Below are 26912 nucleotides of genomic sequence, written 5' to 3' on the forward strand. Positions count from 1 at the left end.
CATATGGGCATTTGTCCAGGGGGGGGGGGGGGTGTTTAATCGTTAAAAATCGGTCCACGTGGTATGTGGATGGCCCCCAACCAATTTAATCGACCATTTATGATTTAGCTAAAACTTTGCATGGATGTTGTATAAAAGGTGCTATTTTGTGCTATTGTTTTAATTTTTTAGAACACGGTTCATTATTGAGAAGCTATTTAAAAATGCTATTTCGGCTATATTTTTAATTTAAAAAATAAAAATAACTTTACACTTTGTTTGATTGGCATAGTGTCTTCGGCAAAAATGGAGAGAATAATTTTGTCCTTTAAAAAAAATATCCCCTGTAAAACTTAAAATTATAACTTTTTTTGAAGTAGAATACTTCTCTCAGGAAGTTCGGCTACATAGGGATGTGAAATGAAAATCTAAAACCGAAAAAAGTGAAATATATGTCCAATTTCAAATGCTAATAAATCGGTTAGTATTCAATGGATTTCCTTCGTTCTTGCAGCAATAGATTGGAAAATCTTCTAAGATTCTTCCCAAAAGAAGATAATTGTAATTTTATTATTCACACTATTGTACTATTGAAAATAGACAAGCCTTGTCAAAACGAAAAATTCGACCTCGGATTGGTCGTTATATGATTGCTTCCCAAGCACGGTCGACAGGATCATATACCTTGCAATTGAAAACATGCTATTTGGCCTATATAAGAGCCTGTTTCAGCCGAAGCCGCTCATAATAGTTCTAGACAGCGACAACAGCAGTCGTCCTCCCTTAGCAGCAGCACTAGCAGTGCAGTGTATACTAGAGATGGTCGGGTTTGGCTTTTTTCAAACCCGTACCCGACCTGAACCCGAGAATTTTTTTTCGAACAAACCCGTACCGAACCCGAAAATTTTATTTTTGTGAAATCCGAACCCGAAACTGTGAAACCCGAACCCGACTTGAATTTTTTTTTGGGGGTCGATTTTTCATACCCATTTGAGGCTGCCCTGAAGCTTTGAGCCTCGAATGGTATTGAAATGTTAGTGATTTTTACAGTTGCATGAAATTAGACATCATTATCTTAACAAAAATGCTTATTTGATATAGTCGGGTTTCGGGTTTTCAAAACTAAACCCGACATTTTCAAACCCGAACCCGACCCAAATCCGAAAATTTTGGCGGAAAGAGGCCACAACTGTGGCGTAGCAATGAATAGCGCACTAGTTGCAGCGGATTCCAGCAACGATAGCAGCTGGGCCAGCTGATGCAGGGACAGTGGATATATATAGCGGCCACAGCTGTGGCATGGCTATGGATAGCGAACTAGTTGCAGCGGATCTCAGCATCGATAGCGGCTGATGCGGTAAGCCATTTTAGTGAAATTCAGTCTCTGTGCGATAGTGGGCACTAGTAAATGCATTTAGTAAAAAGTTGACTCATTTTGACAACACGTGAGCCGTCTAGTTTTGAGTGTTATATCAGCATTTCACTGTTTACTTTATCACAACGAATACTTTGTTCGCACTGTCAGTGATAACGCAAAGATGTAATCGGCATCTTATCCGATACTAAATTGAACAACAAATTGTCCTTTTCAGGATGAAATAAAAACCTGATGATTAAAGCGTTAATGTTTTCTATTGAGTTAATTTAAATTTTAAAATTCGTTAAAGTTATAAATTTTACTTTATTTCCGTGTCTCAGAACGTACTTAATTATCTTTTCCTTCAGTCATGAGCACGACATCCGAAAAAATTTCATCTCAAAATTTAAAAATTGTCAAGCCCCAACCATGACAAGCAACTTACTATATTATTGAAAATGGTCAATCCTTGTTGAAGCGTAAAATTCGATTGATCTGATAAGTCAACGTTTATTTACTAGAAAAAATGACTGACACGCAAGCAGCCAGGTTATCTTTCTTGTAAAAGTATTCTACTTCAACCTCGCGGTCGTGGCTTTGCGCACAACCCTCCTGTTATTTTAATATCACCGAGAAGTAAAAAAAAAGGAATATCTTTGATAAAAATTTGTAAGCAAGTTACGACGTTATTATTGTTATTAGTCATTTCACTTGCCTTTTGACGTCTCTCTCGCTGTCACTGGACTTTTTTGTTGCAAAATTAAGCATATAAACTTTCGGAAAACCACTAATATTAATATTAATATTAATATTAATTGATCGGCCTGAACTTTTTCTTCCCCTTCCAAGATTTTTGAAGGGGGGAGGGGCGAATGATATAGAATGGAAATTAAATTTTTTTAAAGGCCTAATTTAAAACATTTTCAATTGATTCCACATACAACCAAAGCTTGACCTTGCATTTTGTTTATAGTCTGCAAATGCATGACGAATCGTATATTGGATTGGCAAAAGACAACGACTTTTAAAACGGTTGGTTTTATCGGAATGAGAACATCCTCGTCTTTTGACTTCTGTAGATCATCTCGATTCTGGAAATATTGATATTCGGAAGTATTCGGGAATTTTCAGCTGTTATCCAAAAACGGGAAGTAGTCATCTTGGATTTCAAAATGGCATGTGGCATTCAGTTATTTTTGGCTGTTTCCCAGACACCGGTGTCGAAATCGTAGAATTTAAAATGGTGTCTTTGGTAGATTTGTTGTTTTTGTGTATCATTCTGGTTACGGAAATCTCCATATGGGGTGGAAATCGGTCCTTTTGTGTTGTTTCCAGTCGCAATCTAAGAATTAGAGATGGTGTCGGGTCATTTTTTCGCTTCTGTGCACCATCCCGTTTTTGAAAATATCCAGATTGGGAACTATTTGATCATTTCCGACTAAAGTCGGCATTATTCTGATTCCAAATATATTGATATTGGGTGATATTTGGTCATTTTTGGCTGTTTTCAAAAAGCCAAAAGTTTCCATTTTGAATTAGAAATTGACATCTGAGATCGAGATTTTTGGCTTCCGTGCATCGTCCGGATCATACTGTTTTCCGAAAATTGACTGAAATATTTGTTTCGTTTGCATAGAATCTCCACCTGCCTCTTTAGAGCAGAAGAATACTCCCTTCTCCACCATAGAAACATTTTTTATCCCCAAAATTCTCATCATGTCAAATTTGGTTCCATTTGCCTGATCAGTTCTCGAGTTGTACAAAAATTTCTGCATGGGAGCTCGCCGCTTCAGAAAAGGGAGAGGTATCAAACCACCATAAAAATAGTTTTTACCGCCAAAAACTCCCACATACCAAATTTGATTCTATTTGCTTTATTAGTTCTCGATTTGTGCATAAATTTTTGCTTTATTTGTATGGGAGCCCTCCTTTGCAGAAGTGGGAACCAGCCACCATAGAAATATTTCTTGCTCCCAAAAGCTCCTGCAAGCCAAATTTGGAATAGTTCTCGAGTTGTGCAGAAATTTTTATAGACCACCCCCCCTCCAAATGCTAGAGTTTGGAGAGGTATCATATTATCATAGAAACATTTCTTGCCCCTAGAAACCTCCACATGCCAAATATAGTGTTATTTTCATGGTAAGTTCTCGAGTTGTATAGAAACTTGTGTTCTTGCAAGAGGCACACACAGGTTCCAAAGCTGCAAAAACGTGATCGAAATTATTTTGACCCAAAAACATTGATTTTAGAGCCGTAACGTCTTCAGCAAAGTTGTTCTATTAATTATTCTTCATGGTATAGAAGTTACAATTCCATGATTAATCCACTCAACAGTGTGAAACGAGTTTTACTTTTCTGATTTTGGAATATAAAAGTCCACTTTGTTCAGCAAAGGTGTAGCAAATTTTAAAAGAAACAACTTTGTTGAAGACATCATACTTTTATCTCTTCATTTATATGAACTTTTGTGTAATTTTCTATAGGTTGCTATTAAAAATCTTTTTTTGCTATTGAACTTTGTATATAGTGATTTTCTACAATTGTCGAATGTTCTACAAAATTGTTTGCTACAGTGAAAAAAAAGAACTCCGAAGAAAGTTTATTTTTATCTCCCATATATTTTTGGTTGTTGACGATTTTTACTAGAATAATGCGCCAATTTACACTAATTATTCTTAACACAAAAAATAATGATTTTGGAGTAATAGTGTCTCCAGTAAAGTTGTTCTACTAATTATTCTCCATTTTGTGGAAGTTAGAATTTTGTGATTAATCTACCTAAAAGTGAAAAATGAGTTTTATTTTTCTCATTTTTGCATATAAAAATCCACTTTGCTGAGTAAAGTTTTAGCACATTTTGTAATAAACAACTTTGTCGAAGACACTATACTTATATCTGGTCATTTAAATAAACTATTGTGAAGTTTTCTCTAGAATGCCCCTTAAAATATTTTTTTTAATATAACTTTCAATAGTGATTTTCTAAAATTTTTAAATGTTTTACAATGTTGTTACCTACAATAAAACACACAAGTTCACCGAAGAAAGTTTATTTTTATCTCTTAAGTTTATTTGGTTATTGAAGATTTTTATTAAAATAATGCACTTATTTATTTACAAATATCTGCACAGAAGACAGCGAGAGACAAATGCCTATGTCTGGACTAAATGACGTTTTACTTATACTTAAATATAGAAAAGGTTAAGTCTGCAGATATTTGCGATTTTAAAGATATCTATCTGTTAGTAAATTAGTGCGTTGTTTTAATAAAAATCGTCCATAATCGATGAAATATGAGAGATAAAAATAAACTTTCTTGGATGAAATTGTGTGTTTTATGATAGTGAACAACAATGTAAATTTTTGAAAAATTGTAAAAAATCACCACTAAATGTGATATTAAAAAAATTATTTTTAGTGGCCATCTGTAGAAACCTCCACAAAAGTCCATTAAAAAAGGCAGATAAAAGAATAGTACCTTTGAGAAAGTTGTTTCTTATAAAATGTGCAACAACTTTGCCGAACAAAGTGAATTTTTATATGCAAAAATGAAAAAAGTAAAATTCGCTTTTCACTGTAAAGTGGATTAATCACAAAATTGCAACTATAAAATGGAAAATAATTAATGGATCAGCTTTCCTGGAGGCACTATGGCTCTAAAATCTAGTTTTTTGGGTTAAAATAATTTCGATCACGTTTTTGAAGCTTTGGAAACAGTGTGAGGCTGGAGGGGTGTTGATCTATTTCAAAAATATTTCTTGCTCCCGTAAATCACCACACGCGAAATTTGGTTCAATTTTCTTGATTGAATCGCGAGTTAAACAGATATTTGTGTTTCGTTTGTATAGGAGCTTTCCTTTTCAGAGAAGGGAGGAGTCGGGAGAGGGGACCTTCCCATTCTATATGGATAAGAAAGAGGCAGAACTCGATTTTTATATGTTTAGATAATTTTAGTTGAGCAATTCGAATCTGAGTATTAGTTCCCCTGCTGCATTTTTTATTTGTTTACATCATCATCTGACAGTTGACTTCATCTATCTGTAGTGAAAAGGAACTTAGTCTAATGACTTTCTGTTTAAAATATACGTAGACTCATCAAAGGTGAAAAATTTACTAAGGCTCCGGTTGTCGGGGTCCATTCTTGGTATCTCCCCAGTTTTTAAAGAAAATCCAATTTTTGTCGAAAGCACTTTGACAAACAAAATCAAAATTATAAATTGAAATTTTTTTTTTTGCGACGGTTTACTTGTTCTCTGCAAGAGAAAATGTGAGCAAGAATCAAGAGAATGGATGAAGCCTGTAAATGAAAAGGCATTCGAACAAAACCGAATGTATATTTTCGATTTCTTAGTACGAATATAATCTGTACGGTTGGCTTCCAGTTACTCTGAAAGGTAAGGAAACAAATTCCATAAACCTTAAATGATAACCCTTGTATTTTATTTTAATCTTGTAGGGCAGCGCCGATCGCATACCTACAAACCGGCATATTTTTTGAAAAATAGGTTAACTGTGATGAAAACCTTGACCTTGAGTATAGAAGTGCGTTACTCTGGTAAGGCCGATACAAATTTCATTTTCATTTGATGTAACCCCCCCCCCCCCTTCAAAAATGTTAAAAATTGGAACGGGAAGGAAAAAAGGCAAGCCGTTTTGTTAATGTTATTGACTTTTCGACAGCGTATATGCTTGATTTAGCAACAAACAGGTCCAGTGACAGTGAAAGTGTCATCAAAAGGCAAGCCAAATGATTAATAATGATGATAATGTGATATTTTTCAACACATTTTCGCATGCAAGTTACAAACGTCGTAACTTGCACACAATTTTCTTCTTCTCAGTGTTATTCATTTTTGCCCTTCTCTTAGCTATTTTTAATAACCGTGGACATAAAAACTATTCAAAATTTGTATCAGCCCAATTAAATAAACATTAATAACAAAAAAACTTCAGATATTTTTTTCCGTTATCTAAACATATAAAAATACAGCTCTGTCTGTCTGTCTGTCTGATCCATATAGGCTTGGAAACTACTGAACTGATCGGCGTGAAATTTTGTGTATGAGGGTTTTGGGGGCCGAGAAAGGTGACTAAGATAGTTCAGGACCTCTCCCTCTTCTTAAAGGGAGGAGTCCCATACAAATGAAACACAAATCTATGCACATCTCGAAAACTAACCAAGCAAATGGAACCAAATTTGGCTTGTGGATGTTTTAAAGAGTATCAAATATCTCCATATTGGTTTGACACCCGTCCCTTTTCTGGAAGGGAGGGATTCCATACAAATGAAACACTAATTTCTGCACATCTCGAGAACTAACCAAGTAAATGGAACCAAATTTGGCAGTTGGATTACGCGGCTTTTTTTACGCGGATGCTCCCAAATGGTCTCGAGGTACGATGCTGGCCCAACAAGCCAATCGTCGTGGGTTCGAGTCTCAGCTCGGCAGAGACTCTTAGTGTCAGTAGGATCGTAGCGCTCCTGTACACTAAACGGTCGGCTGCGAAATCTGTGTATAACAAACAGAAGGTCAAGTTCCGAATCGGAATGTAGCACCAAGGCTTTGCTTTGCTTTTTACGCGGATTCCGGAGTTTACGCGGTTTTTTTACGCGGATTCCGGAATTTACGCGGTATTTTTACGCGGATTCCGGAATTTACGCGGTTTTTTTTACGCGGCATGTATCCCCCGCGTTAAAAGCAACTTTAGTGTATATCCATAATGGTTTGGCACCCCTCCTTCTTCTATAAAGAAGGGGTCCCATAGAAATGAAACACAAATTTCGGACAGCTGGAGAACCAATCAATCAAGTAAATGCAACCAAATTTGGCATGTGAATGTTCTTAGGTGTAACAAACATGTCCATAATGTTTCGACACCCCTTCTTCTCCTGGCATGACCATTTTAAAATCCAAGATGGCGACTTCCGGTTTCTGAAAAACAGCGGCAAATGACCAAATACATGAAATACATGATGCACTGAAGCCACAAATCGACCTCAGACAACATTTTGTATTGTAAGAAGGCGACTTCCGGTTTTAAAAATGGCCGATTTCCGAGCCAAGCATCGACCCTGGACATTATTTTGAGTTTCTGGAAAACAACTAAATTAACTGAATACAGTAGGTTTCCGTTTTTGGCAACAACATTTTTAATTTCAGTTGCCAAAACTGGAACCGTGCCAAAAGAGGAAACCTTTTTTGTTATTTATAGATTCAATTTGAAACTTCAACATTATTATGAAAATTTATTTATTTATATGAATTAATAGGTTTAAACAAAATTTGTCGTATATAACGTACAGTTATAACCAATTTCAAATTTTTCGTCACTTTTATTCTCTTGAAGCGCTTGTGCAACAGCGTCTGTGACGTCAAACTCTCTGAATATAAATTTCAATATAAATTACCCATTAGTGAGATAAATTTCACCCATTTTTGAAAAAGTTGCATGATTTTTTATTGAGTAAATTTTTTACCCATTTGACGAGTAATAGCTACCAATTAGTCTTTTGATAAATTTTTATTTGATTTTCATAATTTGAATTTTGCGGTTTGTGATAAATCATTCTAGGGGAACTATATTTAATCACGCTGAGCAATTCTACAAAAAACGGGCAACCAATTTAATCGACCATTTTTTATTTGGCTGAAACTTTGCATAGATGTTTTTATAGGCAAAAGATGCCATTTTGTGGCTTTTTGTTTAATCTTTTGGAACACGACTCATTTTTGAGAAGCTATTAAAAATGCTGTTTTTGAAAGATATTGATGATAACAAATGTTTTTAGGGCCAAAACGGTTTGTTTGATCGATATGAAGTCTTAGGCAAAGTTGTAAATAACAAATTTGTCTTTCCAAAAAATATACACTCTGAAAAAAAATTATTTATTTTGTTAAAAAAATTAAAAAATTAATTATCTGAAAGAGTTAATTTTTTTAAAATCAATATTTTTAAATAAAAACTACAAAAGATTACCTAAACAATTACCTAAAAATATTGAAACTGGGACATTTTTTGTGGAACTGCACCGCATATGTCTACGGCAATTCAATAGTGTTGGTAGTTGAGCTCGTTAGAAATCATCAGGCATAAATTGTTTTCAGATTCAGTTGAATCAGTTTCAACCCAGAACGAGAGTCAAAATCAGCTCAGTTTGTTGTATAAATTATTGTATACTATGTACTATAAAATGTTGCCGAAAACGGAACCCTTTTGTTGCTAAAATCGGAGAGTGCCAAAAACGGAGCATGCCAAAAGCGGAACATGCCAAAAACGGAAACCTACTGCACCACCCAATATGAGTATTTCCGGAATAGAGGTGTACAAAAGCCAAAAGTCGAGGATGTAGTCATTCCGATATAACCAATCATATCAAACGATATAAACAAATCGCAACACAAAAAACAAATCATCCATTGAGTTTGAAATATTTCAAATTATCAGATTAAAAACTAAAATAGGCGGGACGAAGCTAGCCGGGTCAGCTAGTAATTATATATAAGTCACTTTTGCAAGCGAATGACAGTAAGTAATATATAGGAACTGAAGTTTTCATTACTTTGGACCACTTCCACAAAAAATAAATGGTTTCTGGTATAGGATTAAGAATTTGGCGTTTAGGACACTTGTGCGGTTTAGTTGCTTTTGGTAAATCCTCTTTCAAAACTTTCAAAATCCTGGTGTACCATCATAAAATCATCCATGAAGGTGTATGTAAAACTAAAAAAATATAGTAAATGAAATAATTTATTGAAAAATTAAAAAAAGGACTATAGTCTGCGTTTACTTAGAGCACTTCCGATTGAAAGTACACCAAAAATCGTTAATTGCTGTCAAAACGTAGAATTTATAAAAAAAATATGAATTTTGGAAATGCACAAAAATTTGTTCCTACAAAAAATCTTGGTATAGTTTTAACTCCATCTTACGACAAGTGTTTAACGTGGTTTAAATTCAATAAAAGTTCAAAAAACACTTCTTCAATTCAAAATTTTCATTAAAAACTATACATACTCTTAAAACAAAAGACAGTAACATTTTTCGATACGTACACCCAACGCAAACGGGGAACATTTTATTATTTTGGGGCAATTTTTTATTACTTTTTGTGTCTTATGACTGCGCATTATACAAAAAGTAATAAAAATTATGACGGCCAAACGCTTGTATGTGTTTCTGCAGGGGAACATACAGCCAAGCACCGCAATGCATGTGTTAGCAAGACTTCACTCGCTGCATTTGTATTGATGCAATGATCTGGTTCATTTTTGTCCCCTTCATCCACACATAATCAGAATCTCAACCGTCAACCTCAAATGTCTAATTAGAAACATTTTCGTTCCGTTCCCCAGTATTTACTTGAAATGGAAATATGTAATACTGTCTGACCAGAGTTGCAGAAGTTGCGAATATTGTTCTGGATGGGCACAAGTTTTGTATTTTCAAACAGGTCCAAATGAGTTTCCATCAACCAATGATTATGTGCTGTAGATAGCTTGCAAGAAATGGAATGTTTTTGTTTTTCTCTAACGCAAATTACAGATCGTGATGTCATTTTAAGGCGCATTTCAAGTCTTTGAAATCATCAACGTTTGCATACTCTTTGACGGGGAAAATGCTGCTTGGCAGCTCTTGTCATATTTTTTCGCTACTCCGTATGCATACAACGAGCGAACTAACACACGCGCACCGGGTGAATTGGAGATTGAAGAAACTTGTAAGGCCACTGCCAGGATGAACGCCAACACGAGCGATGGGGCGAGATTTTTGCCGTAGGTTAATGAACAGCTCTACTTACGGCTGTTTATTTACCTACGGCAAGAATCTCGCCCGATCGCTCGCGTTGGCATACAGCCTAGCAGAGGCCTAACATTTGCAACATATGCGACTGTGAGTTATTTTTTTTCGACTTGAGACGGAAAGAGAGAATTTTTCGACAGAAAAAAATTTGCATGTGGTTGAAACGACCATTATTAGATAGTCGTACTCTCATAACACGTGCTAAATATATGACAGTATGTATTGTTACTTGACTGGGGAAAGAATTTTATTGCCTTTTAAGTAATGGATTCGTTACCTAAAAGGCAATTTTGCGCTACTGCTTCTAAAGTAATAAGGAAAAGTTTTGCGTGTATTTTATGTAAGTCTAGAAATCAATTTCCTTCAATTCGTACGTAGACAACGTTTAAAGATCAAAGTTTTAAGGATATTATTTTTTAATGAATTCACCTGTGAAAACTGCCGTTGTTTTTAATGAGCTTATAGTCAGAATGGTCCAAATACCCGTGGAAAAGTCCTGCGTCCCACTAGTCGAAAACATATGCAGGATGGCAACGTGAAAGTGATACACCTTATTTATGTCATAAAACTTAAACCAGTTTTCATTTTTCTTCGGAATCGATTTCAATAACATCCATAAGTAGTAAAATTACAATGTACTTAGTTGAGTTCAAATCTTTCTTTTTGTGTTTGATAAGGCCCGTAGACGCTTTTCGAAGTAATTGCAAGCTGCACGCACAACTTCGTTTGGTATTTCGTCCCAAACTCAAATGCCCAACGTCGTCCAACTTTCCTAGCATGTAGGGGAGGATTGTACAAAACGCACCAGTTGAGCATTTGCGCGATTAACAGCGCTTCAAATAGTTTCGAAGTGACATTGAACGTGTAGGATGATTGTAGGATCTATTTATTGTATGTTTATGACGAAGCTTATTATAAAATACTCGATTTCAATGTCTTTTTTGGTAAAAATTACCATTGCCGCCAAACAAGCCCGTGATCAAAATGCACCACAACAACGGCCGGTATGCTTCCAAGCAGTAGGCTAATATGCCACTAGCAGAAATCAGCACGCAAAGTGAAAAGCGCTTGAAGTCTCAAAAGTAAAATCAAAAGTAATGGAACATGCTCTGAATTGTCAAGCAATCTCCTGCAAGCTGTTCATAGTGCATTCTGCCCCAATTTAAATTTTGATTGTTTTAGGTAAAAGTTGACGAAAGTTAGTGAAATAATTTGAAATACTCATAGTATTATAAACTCCAAAAGTGTAAAGATTAGGAGAACCATAGTTTTTTGTATTATTTACAAGTCAGTTAATCATAAAAGCTTAAATAAAGTTCATGAATAATTACATGTTGGACAGAGTCACAGCCAATTGCACAGTTTTTTGAGTATTTAAGTCATTATGGCACACTTTTTTACATGAGAACTGTAGAGAAGCAGGGTTTTTAGGAGAAAAGCGAAGAATTTTGTCATAAAAAGCCACATGTGTAACTATTTTGGGGAATAAATAGCATGGGCCATCTCATCCCAACTGGTGCGTCTTGTACGGTTCTTTCCTATCCCCAGGAACTAAAGTCTAGCGGGTTCACATACCTCCCCAAACCATCACAGCCAACGCATTTTGATGACGCCCGACTGCTCTTTTATCGGTTGATATATCACGGAGACATGCTCCATAAGGCCGATACAAATTTCATTTTCATTTATGCTTCATATGCTTAATTTAGCAACAAACAAGTCCAGTGAGGGTGAGAGTGTCATCAAAAGACAAGCCAAATTATCAATAATGATAATAATGTGATGTTTTTCAACATACTTTTGCATGCAAGTTACAAACGTCGTAATTTTCACACAATTTTTCATGAAAGCTATTAGAATTAAGTATTTCGGCAAAGCAAATCGATTTTAATAAAGAATCATTAATTAATTAGCATTCCGCAGCGACTGGTCTACTCCAGTTCGTCTTACCGGATAGCTAAAAGAACATAAAGTCTTATTATTGCAAACGGGTTGGCTTTCGTCAACTCCGTCACCGCGCTTAAAGAAACCTTCGAGTCGAACAGTGGTACAGTATAGGTGTAAACAGATTTTCATAAAAATATGAATTACCCCGAAGCAGTTGCTACGAGGCACCTCAACAGCAATCAGCGCGCAGTCCGAATTTTGGGTGCTTTCTGCATATAAATATTTTGCTCGAGCAAAAATAATGCATTATTAGTGTCTGTCACCACGCGCTTTGCGTTATTGCATTGTTCGATTTCTTGGTAGAGATAACCAAATGTTTCATTGAGACCTACCTTTATTAATACCGTTTTTGTCGATGAACATTGAGACAGCGTCGATGCTTATGGTGGCACAAAACTCGATGTATACGTTGCTATCGTGGAATCTGCAATAAAATCTGAACAGAAACTGTAATTAGATTTTCGCATCGCATCGCGACAACCTCACGGATTTTAATGCAGACAATCGTTCGTTTCAAATTAAAATTAAAATTGACGTTAAGAAGTGTTGAAAGAATGACAATTTTATCGACTAAAAGTTTCAAAGGATCATCAAATAAATGCTCTCTGCGTTCCCTCTGACACGACACAGACTCAGTCGGAGTGGGCGCCTAGTTCGTGGCAAGGAACAACTACTTTTGCTGGCACAGTTGGAAACCGATCCGAGTGGTGAACGTTAATCCTCTTAAGCTGATTGGTTTACAAATTTCGGATGAAAACCTGGGGTGTGAGCGAGGTGGTGGATAGTCGATTGCAAATGCCACAAATCGTACGCGTAGTACAAGCAAAACCAGCCGATAATCGGCTAAGCTGCACCGTTCCTGTCTGTGGCACAGGAAAGACTTGTTTATTGAATGTTTTCCGTTTGCGTTTTCTAAAGCGATTAGCACGGCTGGAGTGCAGAGGCACAGCAGCGGGTGGCAAATCGGTCAGCGTTTTGAAGGCACTTTGCGATTCTTGAAGAGAGTCTCGAGAAACTGCACTCAGCTTTGTTCGAGTGGCAGTTTTCAAGGAATAATAGTGTATTTTTAAACGTAAAGGATTATTCATGATTGACTGGTATTATGGCGAATTTTTTGATTGCTTCCTTAGCCTGCAAATCCGTTTCAAAGCTTAGCTTCAAGTCAACTTTTTCCACTCAACAATACAGAAAATAATAAAATTCCACCAGCTTAGGGAGCTAAATCACCTGAACAAAAGCAAACAGAGCATAGTTTTTCAGTAGTTGCTGTTGCCACGTAGTTGCGACGCAAAAAAAGTTGCTCCCTGTGGGGCGAACCGATCTTCAAAGAATCTTAGTTGCAATTGTTTTCTTTTGAAATTTGCTTCTGCTCAACTAAAACGAACCTGGTTGATTTTAAACTCGGACGCAAAAACACAACTTTGCCGGAGATGATAAGACAACGGCAAATACCGGAAAAGAAAGTTTAAACAACGGAATGTTATATAAGTTTTTCTCAGGAATTTGATCCTGCACGTAGCAAAGTTAAATAGAGAGAAAATAATAGTTGATTAAACGATTCCAATGAAATCAGAACTGGTGGTGAATTTTTTTCTTCGTCTTCTTCGGACGGGGGTAAACCTCTCGCCAAGTTAAAGTTTGTGGTAGATGTTTCATGTATTATGCTGTGCGCACGATTTTCACTTGCTGAACAAACTTCTAGATCTGTTGTATGATTCTGATTTTTCTCTAATAAATTATACGAAATCATAATACCATCTCAACTCCAGTTATAAAATAACATGAAAACCTGTATTTAAAGAGTTAATGAAGAAAGTTTCTGATTTATTATGCTAAAAAAATCAACGACGCATTTAATACATTCGACAACAATTTCCGCTTGTCAATATGGCGCATTAACACACAAAAGCGTTGAAACATCTACCACGTGGTTAACCGCTTAATAAAATAAATTCATCAAATACCAAACGCGTGAAGCTGCCAATGACTCCCCATGGCGGAATGATTTCCGACCCTAATTAAAATTCATCTGGTATATTCATTCGTCAAAAGTCCATCAAATGCATATAATTTATCCCTGCGAGCACGAGAGGACTATCGAAACCTGGTTGCCATATTTGATTCCGAACGGACAGGACAAAACCGACCAATTTTGCTGGTTTTTCCCCACCAATAATAGTTCGATTTACCGCAATCCGATCGGAATACCGGATTGGGTTACGTGACATTATTGTCAGCGTTGGAATTCTCTCGAAAAATGCTTCCGATAGATTTGCAGTTACATGACCGTACTGTGATTTTGGTTTCAGCTCATATTTTTAGAGTCAACAGAACAATCATAAATTGACAAAAATAAAAAACAAATAATTATCACCAATTGTCGGAATTCGGTGCAGTAACCAGCAGCCAATTATTCAGTAGTATTATCACAATACAATCGGACCACCAGTTTTTGCACAGTTCACTCCGTGATGTTGAACTTTGACTGAGCTTATCGACAAGCGATGCAATCAGAGCTGGGTGCATAGCAGAAGTTCGACCAAAGTTCATCAATATTTAAATAACAATTAACGGAAAATAGTTACTACCATCAGCGGCGGCCAAAAAAAAAGGGTGATTGATGAATGTATTCGACCGAGAATGCGAGTGGAAAATTGATCGAACCGAAAACCAAACAAATCATCTGAATAATTTATTTTTCAAATGCAAATTGAAAGTTCTAGTTTCCATTCCGCCTCTTCATCCGAAAGTATGCGAACTACCTCTCCAGTCCCCAGCTAAATTGTATTTGTTTTTTTTTTTATTTTGAACTAGTTGAACGTTCCCGACGTTGCTCGGGGTCAAAGGTTTCAAAATTTAGATTCATTTTAAATTTTATTCCCAGAAGAACTCGTTTCAGGAATATTACGTCAGCATTTCATAATGACATATGGAGTTCCACTCTCGGGAGTATTGGAGTTATTGGGCATTTTGTCTTGGGGAAGTTATCATCTTGGGAATGATCTCTGACCTCTGGGCATCATTCTGTTTACAAAAATATTAGATGGTGTTTGACCACGCTGGGCTGTTCGCCAGGAATTGGAAATGGAATAAAAATTGTGGATTGATAACCGGACTCTGAGACGCGATTCAATTCAATTTGGTAAGCAATTTTAGGTTTATTGTAGTAAACAAATTCCTATTATTTTTCTTCAAATATTTCCCCATGAGCATCATCGAACATTTCCATGTGAAAAAACCGACATGTCTCTACTCAATTTTTTATTCAGAACGATTTAAAATGATGATGAATACTGTACACCTCAGAGACGGAGGGAATGATATCAATAAGATCAACTGCGTTACGGAATTCCGTTTTTATACAGTAGATTTTACCCGACTGATGTGATGTCACTTCGGTAATGGTTGCAAAAACCAGTCAACAAAGTATTTAGCCGCTGCAAATTTACAGCTCTTTAAAATAATTGGACCGTGCACTGGGACGTTTTTCAGTACGCGTTGAGTCAGGTAGAGATTTCTATTTTTGAATCACCTAATTTTTTTTCATGAATTTGCCCGGTTTAGTGCAAGGATGCCACAACTGGTCCAACGTTAAATCAATCATCTCGAATATGAGGCATGCGATGTTTCCTCGAGTTTTTGGTCGCTTGAGGAACATTGGTTTGATGAAGTACCAGATCGTAGGAATCGGTATGCGCTCGGGCAGCATAAGTTGGCCTTCATCCAAATCGTTACAGAGTGATTCTGTATATGCGATTTGAAACGCATTTCGCATTGTTTTACTTACAGAATTAATTAAAGTAATTAGTTTCTTGTGCATGTCAATCAAATGTGATAAATTGGGTCTAGACATAAATTATATAAATCGTCTGAAACAATAACGCTGAATACGCCGATGAATTTTCCACAATTATTCTCAAAATTCAAAATATTTATTGATTTTTTTTCATCAATGTGTATAAGGAGGGAGCGAGCGGACGATAATAAAATGATTTGATGTACCTGACAAAATACGATTGAAGAAGGGTATTCTGTCTATACATGGTTATACTGGAAATCAGCTAAATGTGTAACGTGATTTTTTATTTCTCTCAAAGTTACTTGAATCATTATTTTTCAAAGCAAGAGATCCGATACTCTCGGGCACGCCACCGCATGAAAGCTACCAAACGTTCGCGGAGACATTCTGGCAGCAAAGGTCAGCGTGCCGCTGGGTCAATAACATCGTCAAGTACCTACTACTAATATTTGCCGTTCAGCAAACAATAAAATGCATCAGTATCTAAATGAGTGTGTGTTCGTGTCTGACAGAGCATCTGCTCTGTTTACAGTTACTTGCAGCCGGCATCGTGCATAACCGGGCGCAGCGCAGCAGCACTTGGCTTATCTCAATTGGGATCATCCTAAGCGGTGGCGGTGAATTCAAGCCAGATTTTGTTGGGAAAGTCGAAGAACAGAGAAGTCTTCTGTTGCATTTTTAGTGGAGATTTCATCTGTCTTCTGCGGTTGTGGTCTGCAGTTTCATCAATGAACTTCTTCTTAGAGAGTCGGCAGCTGAACTTTTGCGCTCGGGGATCCGTAATGGCAGCCGGCAATAGGTAATCAGATTTAGTTGATTCTAGGAACAAATTAGTCTCATCTCGGTCGATTTATCCCCGCGTTTGATGTAAATGCTGCAGGCTACTGTCGGATGTCGGAGGAAAAGTGAAAATTAAACAAACATGCATGTTGATTGTGCGCCTGTCTTCCGAGTAAGATAGAGGGCAGTGCACCGGCCCCTGACGCATCGGTGGAAACGCCTCGTCTTGATTGCCCTTTCGTTTATGAATGAATGCCTCTAGTAACGGATGTATGTATTTCCAGCTAATATTTTTTGTATACTTTAAATATAACGATCGTTACCAGTATGACTTTTAGAAGCAGCTTAATCATGAGTTTGTGCGCCCGACATGACCCGGAGGTCATGGTCAGTTGTGAACAGAGTTGGTTCGATTTTTCTGTATGGTGAGAAGGCTAATATTGAAATAGAGAGATTAATTTTAATTCGAGGTACATACAATGAATAGCTCTCAAAGTTGCACACCGGAAAGAAAGGTGAACACTCCAGACAGCGTGCCTTCATTGAATAATCAGAGGGATAATTAAAGCGAAGATAGAGATGGCGGTTTATACTGACTATAGATCTTCCTAGAAGAAAGCGAAATTTGATTTGAGCTTTTGAAATTTAATGCGAGCTTTTACAAATTGATAAAGATAACAGCTAGACTGCCCTAGTAACAATTTTGTTTTTATCAAAGTTTTATAGCGCTCAATACAGCCAAAATAGCGCTATAAAACTTTGATAAAACGAGTTTTGTTACTTGGGTGAGAGGTCCCCAGACCTCTAAAGTTAAAAATAGGTTTTTGACAAAATTCAATTTTTGATATCATTCCAATAATACGATACTATTTTAGTAGTGGTCTCAAAATAGCCTTCTGGCTCCGCGATGATTTACTCAACAGAGAATATAGTGAAAATCGCTGGGAGTTAAATCATGGGAATAGAGTTAATGGGGAAGTAATTCGACCTTCACTTTATGCAATTTTGCTATCGGTTTCATCGATTTGTGACACGATTAGGCCACTTTTTATCGACATTTGAGTTATCTTCGAATCGCTTATGCAGTTATCGCTGTTTATTTTTTGTGTATTTTGCGAAATTTTTGAGTAATATTGTTTCGAGTACATACCAAAATACAGACGCCGTAATTATTTCAGCAGACTTCGTTTATTTGAGCTTTGGAGCGGGTTCGATGCTGAAATCCAAACGTGGCTTCAAGACTTTGTTATTTTAGGGGACCAACAGATAAGCATTCTAAAACTTGATTTAGATGATGAAACCCAAATGTAGAATGTGAAAATAAAAACAATGGTGAAATTGACCGCATAAAATTAAATTGTTAGGTTCACCCTAAAAATAACAAAAAACCTCCCAGCTGATCTTGAGGTACGATGCTGGCCTAACAAGCCAGCAAAGTTGTCATATGTTCAAATCCGAGCTCGAGAGAGATTGTTAGTTTCTGTATGATCGTGGCTCTAGTCCCACAATTGGCCTGTGCACTAATACAGTTGTCTGCGAAGTCTGTGTATAATAAAACAAAAGGTCGAGTTCCGAATCAGAATAAAATGAAAAATAAATAAAAATAAAAAAAAACAAATAAAAAAAAACGATGAGAGAGAGAGTAACCTAAATCAATGACTATCATGTAGTGAAACAGGATTATGAAACAGTGGTTGAACGTGCTCACGTCACTTATCTGAATATCGGTTGCGTTGTCGTAGTGATATGAATGCGGGCGAATATTGAAAAGGGAGAAAGGGAGAGTACAACATAGAAGATGAAGTGTTTTGCTATGCTATCATCAGTGATATCGCTTATCGTCAAGCACATGTTGAGATAAACCTTCAATTCAATTTATTCGAGAACAATATTCAACTATTGTTTACCGCATGACATAAACAGTAGCGTACCAATAGAAATCGACGTTTCGAATTTCGTTCAGCACTAAACAGAAAAAGTTTGTCTTATCGCAAAAAATAATCATGTGAAACTCTAGCACAATCGTGTCGTAGCTTCTTTCCCAGAGTCTGGTATAGTCACGACCTTCCGTTCCATAGTCCATTTTGTATATATTCTTCGCCGAAATAAAGTGCTGTTACTAGAAACCTTGTATCCCGTGAGAGAAACGACGACGGCCATTTATAGTTTTGAAAAGAACCGATTCCATAATTTTCAACTAGAAATGCGTGATATAGAACGCTGATGATCGCACCACCGGTTGCATTGAATATTTTCCTTGGCCGCACATAATAAATTTGCTCTCCGTTTTGCCCTCCAGTAGCTGTGCCAGCAAAATATCCTGCAGCGTACGATGGTACCTCTTGCTGCAGTATGCAGAATAATGGTAAGGTGTTCCACAGTGCCTGAAAGTTGACTCGTTATCAGCTCTCGTTTCCTAATGTCACGCAACTCTAACAGCTATACTCCACTCGCTATCGTGTGACGAACAAGAATGAAGTTGAATTTGCTAAACGCTGTTTTTTGTATCGAGTTGAGCGTAGATATTTGCAATGTAGGCGGGGCGACGCAGAATGAGAAACGAAACAAAACGCTTTGCTGAGTCAAAATATGTTGACAGTGGAATTTATTCCGTCCATGATATTGTTATCCGTACTCGGGAAGCAAGGCAATAGCGAGGATAGTGTATGAGAAAGCTCGACCTTGAAACTTTTCACCTATTTTCACCATTTAGCAGTAAAGCAACAATGTTGAACATTATATCAAACCATTGTAACAATTTGTTACACATTTTATTAATACACCGACATATAGATGATTAGAATGCATTAAGTCGTTCGCTTGCTAAAACCGGTTCAAACCTAACGTAACATTCGCCAGGCTCCAAACTCTCAAAGTCTGGTTGATGTGAAATTTTGCATGGTGATTTTTTTCTTACAGATTAAACTTTTGAGCCCTACCGCTAAGTGAACTTCGAAGTAGCGTTGCACGTATCGTATAATAGAGCGGGGAAAACGTTTTTTTATGCAGTACCGAAAATTCGGTTTACCGAATAATGATTTGACCTCGAGCTTGCCTAGAGTGATTGATTTTAAGTCAAGAATAATTTGGTTTTTAATTTTTTTCATCTAATCATCATGTTTTTTTTAATATTCGGCCGTTTATCGGAAAATAACTTTTTCCTAGCTCTATTATTTGGTGCAATTCTATTTCGAAGGTCAAATTTTCGGGAATATTTAAATGCCGCTGTTTCTAAAACTGCAATTCAAAAATAAATTAAACAGTTTTAGCTAGTGCAATTTCCCTCTACAATGATGAGTTAGTCAACGCATAGCCTGAACGTGCAATAATAGATATAAAATCGGAGAAATATTCTATCATCAATATTTCTAGGTCTATTTCAAACTAATACTTATGTCCAAATCGGTTTATATGTAAAATATTTTTAATATAGTTAAGTATGTACACAATTATGGATCGCATTTTGCAATTAAGAGCCAGTTCGCGAGAGGCGAAACCGCATGTTGTTTTGATGTTCTCCGATTGGGCTGAAATTTTCAGCATTTGTGTGTTTATTCAAGGTAGAAAATTTTGCGAAATTTCAACTTTTTTCATTGAGGTTAAGTGGGGTAAAACGCCCCTTGAAAATGATATGTCCAAAAACGTCCAAATACTAAAAAGTGCAATAACTCCTGCTAGACTTGATCGATTTTTCTAAAAATTTGTGGTGTTACTTTACACTGAGAGTAGGGGAGACGGGAGCTGTTTCGGACACTTTTTCTATCTTGATTTTTAATATTTTTGTTAACTTTAAAAATATCTGAATTCATCCTGGCTGTCACTTGGACATCGGAGTGTCATATAAGCGTGTTAGTAGTGTGCGTTGATGCGATTTCGATTGATTTATTTGAATTTTTCAAAATTGGTTTTTTGTCCGAATGTGCCCCGTGTGTGGGGTAGTTTCGGACAGTACTGGGGCACATTCGGACAGTGTTGAAAAACTTTTCTAGATTAATGAAAATCCTTTTATTTCAAATTAAATTCATAAAATAAAAACCGAGCAAACTGGCTATAAGAAGGAAAGGATACAAGAACTATGCCATTTTCTCGGCAATATTTGATTGGTTCAAAGTGCAATGGCATTCGTGATTGTTAAATAACAGCAAATTGGTTCACGCTGCCCTCTGGAACCTTATTCAAGTGTTCCAGAATATTGAGAAACAATTTTCCAATCGCCTTGGACGTTATGTCAATCCATAATTCATATGGGAACTTTCGATCAAATATTTCTCTAGAAATGTTTCTTTCACGTTCGTAATGCTTGTTGATCTGAGTTTTTAGACGAGAAGCTCTCTGATTTTTCTATTTTTTAGTTTCTTTGATTTTTCAGACGACAGACCAAGGTACTTTGGCAGCATCCATAAATTACGTAACGCTCATAGGGGGGAGGGGGAGTATCTTTGAGCTTGAGTATCCTACATAGGGGAGGGGGAAGGTAAGATCAGCGTTACGTAACACAAAATCTCTGAAGAGACTCTCTAAAACGGGCAGTTTTATTAAGCAAATTCTTTTACAGCGTTACGTAATTTTTATGGTGGATAGGTGTTGGCGTTACGTTTCGTTACATATGGGGGTTTAGGGTCAATAAATTGGGTTTTTTTTGCGTTACGTAATTTATGGATGTCGCCTTTTTTTAATTCAGCAGTTATCAGAAGCGTGTCTCAAAGACATTGTTCCGTTAGAAACTCTCCCCAGCTCATCTTCGTTGATGCTTGCTCTATCGGTTTTCCTTTTGTAGTTCCGAACCATTTTTAGGACTGAGAATCAGTCTAAATCGATTTTTGTTAATAAACAACAATCAAATACAAATTTGGTAAGTGTCCGCATGTGCCCCATGAACGATGTCCGAATGTGCCCCACCACCATCCGAAGACAAATCTTAATTTTATCTAATAAATAAGATATTTGTTTCCCCGTTGTTATCACATCTTTTCATTACATATTAGTTACGAACTAAGGTGGTGTACTTGAATTTCTAAATCTCTCACAAAGAAATTAGGGAAAACCTTACAACTTCAAGCTCAAACGGTTGAAAACACACACAATATATGGCAAAGAGGTAACATGACGAAAAAATGGATTTTTCTTTTAAAAATTGTCAATTTTCAGGGTCATCCTACTCTTCTCAACATTGTTAGAAAAAATATCTGAATATAGCGTTTTGTAGAGCAACTCAAAAGCTTTAATGTCATGTATAAGCCAAGTGTGCCAAAAACCGTCAAAACCACTAAAACCACTATATTTTCTGCTAGACTAAATAGATTTTGCTGAAAATTTGGATAATTACTCTACCTTACCAGAACTACCTACTTTACCAGAAGATAAGCCATTTGGGTTAAAACGTTCTTTCAAGATTGTTTTTCGAAAAATGCCGTCAAAATCACCAAAACTGCAAGAACTCGGGTTGGACTTGACAGATTTACTCAAAAATTAGATTATCACTCTAGTTAAATACGAACTCGACAAGATGATCAAAGTGACAAATAGATTTACATGACGGAAAAATGTTTTTCTTGGAAAATACTTGGCGATTGTCGGGGTGCTGTTTTCTCTACAGAAAACAGTCCAGAACCTGAAATAAGCATGTTATAAGGTTTATTTGATATCTGGAAAGGAGACTTCTGTACGAAATTTTCATGGGGACTTTTTTCGAGAAGACAAATACCTTTAATACCTTCTGCTAAACGAAATTCGATTTCCATTGGCAATTTACTGTATACCCTATGTTTTGCGGTAGAGAACAATTCTAATGTTGTTCTAGACTGAACTACGCAACCTAGCTGAAGATAGCAAGATAACACTCAATCTTTTACGTTGTTTTTTCCTATTCTCTCTCTTTAATATTTTTCCGCACTCATATCTCTAATACAACACAAGCTGTATTGAGCGATCTAAGCGCGCTAAGCCACTGTTTTTATAATGTCGTCTAGTTACAGGACAGTAATTTATTCAACGTTCTCAAAATTCACATATGTTACCAAGCAACTAAAGGAATTTCAGGCGCAATTAACAAGATAAATGTTTTTGGGAGTGGTAAAATATGTTGAAATAGACAGTTAAAAGATTGAAATTTGGAATGGTTTTGACGTTTTTTGATTACTGATAGTCTAAATTCAATCATATTGATGAACTTTATCAGAACGACAATCCGGTAAAAGAATCATCTAAAAATTATAAAAATTATTATCTAGAAAAATAGAAACATTTAGTACGAGTACAGGACACGCATTTGCACTTTTTTTAATTTTATAGACTAATCATTCGTAAATTTTATTGAGGCTAAGTCTTCTGGATATAACAATTGTTATTTAAATAGTAGAGTCGTAATCGTCAAAAAACGGAAACCGATAGAAGGAATAAATGTTAAGTGATAAGAGATCATCCATAAATTACGTAAGGGTTTGCCAAAAATTTTTGTGAATGCTTATTGGAAATAAAGTGGTGAAGATATGGACAGAAGTATTCGAATATCAATTTTCAAACAAATTTACAATTTTTGGTGTAAATCCTCAGAATTTATAATATTGCATTTTGGCCTGTAAACTGACCAATATCATATTCAGTCAATGTTCAAACGTTTTGGGAAAGTTTTCTAAGCCATTTTTTCGAAGCAATTTAGTCTTTTTTACGCGGTTCCATATTAATTTAGAACCCATCCCCCGCGTAAAAATAAACAGACTGTAATTGTAGATCCAAAACGATTGGTTTAATTGGTCTGGCGTTTGCGGCAAAGTTGTAGGTAATAATTTTGTCTTTCTGAAAAGATATATATACTTGAAAAATTTTTTTTTTTAACAAAATGTCAAAAAATAATTTTTTGAAAAAGCTAATTTTTTTAATCTATTTTTCACAGAAACTACAGGGTTAGCCAAACTTTAAAGGCTGTCCAATCATGGAGCTGGTTTGATTGGCATAACGTCTTCAGTAAAGTTATAGACAGTAAAAAGAATAACCAATAGCACAAAATGGCATCAAATGCCTTCTATGCAAAGTTCAAACAAAATTTTGAACAGTCGAATAAAATGGTTGCCCGTTTTTTTGTGGAATTGCTCATGTGTTCTGGTCAGATAAAGTATCATCACATTACACCAAAAATATAGGTAAGCGGTACCGATTTGTACCCTAAATACGCAACTCAACAAATCTGCCTTGGTATCACAAATCGAAGATTGCTTTGGGAATTTGAGTTCCTCGGTGTACAAATATATTTAAAGGGCAACGAACTGTAAACCGTTTGTTGATTGATAGAATCCGGAGAATCAGCCGAAAAGTCGATGTGTAGGCTATTGAAGATAAATAAAGCAGTTTTTCTTTTGGTGCATCAGTCTTTTTTTTTCCTTTCGGTTGTCATCCATTTTTTGACTTTGATGTATTTTTGTGCAAAAGTATCTAAAAAACTCAAAATATCTTTACCCCATAATTGAGCAATATTTATCTTTGTCAGTGCTCAAATTCACTGACCAAGAATTCAGCAAATGAAAATCCTTTAATCGCCCTAATTAGGGTACAGCTGAGTTACGAAAAACCATAATTGTGGAGTGACTGTAAATCGAAAACGTTCACAGCAGAATCAAAAGAAAAAGAAAACTAAATTAATCCACCTAGCGGTCAGACCCAGCCTTTCTCATTTAAACTTTTGTTTGTAAAAATAGATTTACATGAACGCTTCAATCCAAAAAACCGATCGACGTGAAAATTTGTATGTAGGGGTTTTTGGTGCCGATAAAGGTTCCTATGATAGTTTGAGACCCCTGCACAACTCAAGTTTTTAGTGGTAACAAATATTTACATAATGGTTTGAAACCCGACTCTCTCTTTTATAAGGGAGGGATCCCATGAAAATGAAACACAAATTTCGCACAGCTCAAGAACCAATCAAGAAATTACAACCAAATTTGGTATGTGAATGTTTTTAGAGGTAACAAATATGTCCATAATGGTTTGACGCCCCTCCCTCTTCTGGAAGTACATGTTTCTTCCCAAATTTCTGCACATCTCGCGAACTAATCAACTAAATGGAACCATATTGGCAGGTGAATGTTTTTAGTGGTAACAAATATGTTCCATAATCGACCTTAGACAACATTTTGGATTGTAAGATGGCAACTTCCGGTTTCTGGAAAACAGCCGAAAATGGTCGATTTCCACCCAATATAATAATATCCGGATCTAGAATAATACACAGGAGCTAAAATCGACCACAGATAGCATTTTAAATTCTAAGATGGCGACTTCCGGTTTCTGAAATCAGCAGAAAATGACGAAATACCACCCAATATGAGTTTTTCTTTAACCAGTATGCCGTTAAAAATCCAGAAATTGTCTCCAAATGCCATTATGAAATCCAAAATGGCGACTTCCGGTGTCGGAAAAACAGCGGAAAATGACCAAATACCACCTAATAAGGGTATTTCCGGAACCGTAATGATGCACTGGAGCCACAAATCGACTTCAGACAACATTAGAATTTTAAGATGGTGACTTCCGGTGTCTGGCAAACAGCCGGAAATGACCAAATACCATTCAATATGAATGTTTTCGGAATCAGAATTACGCCCAGATGACAGAAATTGATTTCACAGGCAATTTTAAAGTCCACACTGACGACTTTCGGCTTCTGAAAAACAGTCCAAAGTGACCAAATATCACCCAATATGAGTTTTTCTTCAACCAGTATCCTAAATACCATTTTGAAATCCAAGATGGCGACTACCGGTTTGTGAAAAACAGCCTAAAATAAACAAATACTATCCAATATGAGTATCTCTGGAACCAGAATGATGCAAGGAGCTAACAATTGACCTCAGGCGCCATTTTGAATTGCTAAATGGCAACTTATAGGCAACAGTCGGAAATGACCGAATAATACTCAATATGGATATTTCCGTAAACGTGATGATGCATAGAAACCAAACATTGAGCCTGGACACTATTTTGAATTTGAAGACGACCACTTTTAGTTTCTGGGAAACAACCAAAAATACCTCCCAATATGGGTATTTCCGGTGTCAAATTGATGCCAGAAAGTCTGCTGATAATGACAGAATACTACCCAATATGAATATATTCAGAATTAGGGCGATGTACAGAAGCCAAAATTCGAGGATGTTGTCATTTCGATAAAACCAACATTTCAAACGATTTGTTATTTGACTTTGATCATATCCTATGGCTGATTCGACGTGCATTTGCAGACTTCAATCAAACCGCAAGGAATCAATGAACTTGGAACGTTCAAATAGTACGACACCACATATAAATTATGTTGAGGCCACATATATCGATCAAAGCAGGTATAGTTTTAAATAGTCTTTGAATTCCTCTTCTTTCCATAATTTTTGAGCCACATATCAAATTGTTATGAAGTTTGTTATTTGTAAGTTTGAGAGATGACTCCTTCGTATGACACTAGTTATGTTCAAATAAGTCATGTAATCTTTGAGATAATAGACTTTCGTTGTTTTATTAACAATTTAATACATAACGGTTGCTTAAGTTCGATTATAATCAAATGAAATGGGAACGTGTAGGGCAGCCAAACTTTGAAACCACGTGTTCAATCAGAATTCATCAGTTAACCCTTAACTAGCCTGCTCATCTGATAATAATAATCGGTTGTGTAGTTTCTGAGATAATGAAGTTTCGTGATTTTCACAAGTCGGCACATCACAAATAAAGTTACAGTTCGATTACAGTAAAATTCAATGGGGTCTTCTGAGGCAACTAGACCATTCATTTGACACAAATTTTGTGGAAATCTGGTCGGCCATCTCTGAGAAAAGTGAGTGAGTCCAAGTAGTCTTCGGAATATGTTCCTTTGCATAGCTGGATTTCACATTTTTAAACATAACAGGCAAAGTAACAGTCCGATTGTAAAACAAATCAATAGGGTCTTATGGGGCAATTAGACCTTCCATTTGACACTAATTTTATGAAAATCGGTACAGCCATCTCTGAGAAACATGAGTGAGATTAAACAGTCTTCAGAACACGTTTCTTTTTATAACTTTTGAACCACAACTTCAATCTTTATGAAATTCAAAACTTAAGAGTTTTCCAGGTAGCTCGTTCTTTTGAAACCAATTTTGTTCAAATCGGTTGTGTAGTTTCTGAGATATTGATGTTTCATGATTTTCACCTTTTTTAACATAACCTCTAAATTAAAAATCCGATTACAATAAAATTCAATAGGGTCTTAAGGGGCAACA

At 36.2% G+C, this 26912-nt stretch overlaps 1 protein-coding gene across 5 annotated transcripts in view; it reads right to left on the minus strand.

Annotated features, from left to right (window-relative positions):
- LOC129724776 (uncharacterized) overlaps positions 1-26912 on the minus strand; it is a 366266-nt gene that overhangs the window by 244022 nt on the left and 95332 nt on the right. For 4 of the 5 annotated variants that reach the window (XM_055679927.1, XM_055679928.1, XM_055679929.1 and 1 more), the window contains one exon: positions 12419-12522. The exons of the other annotated variant lie outside the window; for it this stretch is intronic. The gene's annotated coding sequence lies outside the window, so the exon portion shown is untranslated. The remainder of the gene's footprint in view (positions 1-12418; positions 12523-26912) is intronic. 5 annotated transcript variants of the gene reach the window in all.

This window comes from Wyeomyia smithii, chromosome 2 (assembly GCF_029784165.1).
Source record: "Wyeomyia smithii strain HCP4-BCI-WySm-NY-G18 chromosome 2, ASM2978416v1, whole genome shotgun sequence".
In the NCBI taxonomy this organism is placed as follows: Eukaryota; Metazoa; Arthropoda; class Insecta; order Diptera; family Culicidae; genus Wyeomyia; species Wyeomyia smithii.